The 1,860-nt window shown below is 42.7% G+C and overlaps 2 non-coding genes across 2 annotated transcripts; both read left to right on the forward strand.

Moving 5' to 3' along the window:
* TRNAR-CCU (transfer RNA arginine (anticodon CCU)) lies at positions 1–73 on the forward strand. Its single transcript has one exon. It is a non-coding gene; the product is annotated as a tRNA-Arg (tRNA).
* An 887-nt stretch (positions 74–960) lies between these two features.
* Positions 961–1,033, forward strand: TRNAR-CCU (transfer RNA arginine (anticodon CCU)). Its single transcript has one exon. It is a non-coding gene; the product is annotated as a tRNA-Arg (tRNA).
* The last annotated feature ends 827 nt before the right edge of the window (positions 1,034–1,860 follow it).

Below are 1,860 nucleotides of genomic sequence, written 5' to 3' on the forward strand. Positions count from 1 at the left end.
GCCCCAGTGGCCTAATGGATAAGGCACTGGCCTCCTAAGCCAGGGATTGTGGGTTCGAGTCCCACCTGGGGTTGCTGAGAAAAAGCTGTTTATTTTGTAAAATCAAAAAGTCAAGTTAACGAATCTGATAATGAAAAGCCAAAATGGCGCTGTGCCTATAGAAGAGAGTTTTAAAACAGTGTTCAGTGATACTCTTTGGTTCTTTCGGTAAAGTTACGTCGGTATAGTGTCCATCATCAGGTGATGATGATAGACGCTTGTGTTGATGATAGACGCTTGTGTTGAGCCCGAAACGTCGTGATTTATTTTATTTTACACCTACGTGAATTTACCGAAAGAACCAAAGTGTATGGATTCCTGAAGTCACGAAAGCTTCTAATCAAGAGAGCTTTAAACATTCTAGATTTGAAGCTTTCGTGACTGCAAGGATTCATATTCTTAGGTTTTTTCGGTAAATTCACGTAGGTAAAACATTAAAATTAATAAAAGTAAAATTTTACTTTTTTTTACTTTTATTAATTTTAATGTTTTACCTACATGACTTTACCGAAAAAACCTAAGATTAAGAGTTTTAAACAGTGTACTTTGGTGACAATTATCAACATTGATAAAGCAGAGAATAAAAGGGGAAATACATATCCATTTCTATTATTATTAAATCCTTTATATTAAGTTCACTTGCTTGCTTACTTGCTTGCGCGCTTACGACCGTGCAAATCTTTCGGTCGTTATTTAACCCACTTCCCGTAATCCAAACGAGCTGACATTTTGCACACAGACTCGTTGTGCGTGACAATTTATTTTCGTAAAAAAATGTTTCCTAAATTTTCCACTTTTTAGGAAAAAAACAATTATCAACATGAATTAAACAGAGGGGACGAAAGGGGAAAAACATATTTTTTATTGTGAGTTTATTTAAGAAGTCTGTACATAAGCCAGGTTTTCATCATGCTACATGTAGCCCCAGTGGCCTAATGGATAAGGAACTGGCCTCCTAAGCCAGGGATTGTGGGTTCGAGTCCCACCTGGGGTAGCTGAGAAAAAGCTGTTCATTTTGTAAAATCAAAATGCCAAGTTAACGAATCTGATCATGAAAAGCCAAAATGGCGCTGTGCCTATAGAAGAGAGTTTTAAAACAGTGTTCACTTATACTCTTTGGTGCTTTCGGTAAAGTTACTTCGGTATAGTGTCCATCATCAGGTGATGATGATGGATGATAGACGCTTGTGTTGATAATAGATGCTTGTGTTGAGCCCGAAACGTCGTGATTTATTTTATTTTACACCTACGTGAATTTACCGAAAGAACCAAAGAGTGGATTCCTGAAGTCACGAAAACTTCAAATCAAGAGAGTTTTAAACAGTGTACTTTGGTGACAATTATCAACATTGATGAAGCAGAGAATAAAAGGGGAAAATACATATCCATTTCTATTATTATTGTGGGGGTCGCTAGCCCCCGAAATCCCTCCCTCGATAATGCTAACGGCCGGGCTAGCATCATCAATCGCCCCCCCGCTGCTAAGCGAACCGCTGCTAAGTTCCTCACCCATGGTGTGGGAGCCGTCGCCCGAGGGTTCCACTCCACCGCGGGTCCGCGTAGCAGGCATGGTTAATTACGTACGCGCACACCCACACACACAGCTCTGTACGGCACTCACTCTTGCGCTTCTCTGCGCCGCGCTGGCCGCTCACGTTACAATCGCGCACCTGGGGTACGCCGATTACGCACGCCGCGAGCTTACGCACACACAGTACCACACGCGTTCCCACACGCAACCCGCGCGCTCAGCTCCGCGCAGCGCTCACTCACGTGGCGAACCACTGTGCACACAGCGCACCCACACGCTCACACTGCACG

This window comes from Lethenteron reissneri, unplaced genomic scaffold (assembly GCF_015708825.2).
Source record: "Lethenteron reissneri isolate LAM-NWPU_2019-01 unplaced genomic scaffold, ASM1570882v1 scaffold_1276, whole genome shotgun sequence".
NCBI classification, from domain to species: Eukaryota; Metazoa; Chordata; class Hyperoartia; order Petromyzontiformes; family Petromyzontidae; genus Lethenteron; species Lethenteron reissneri.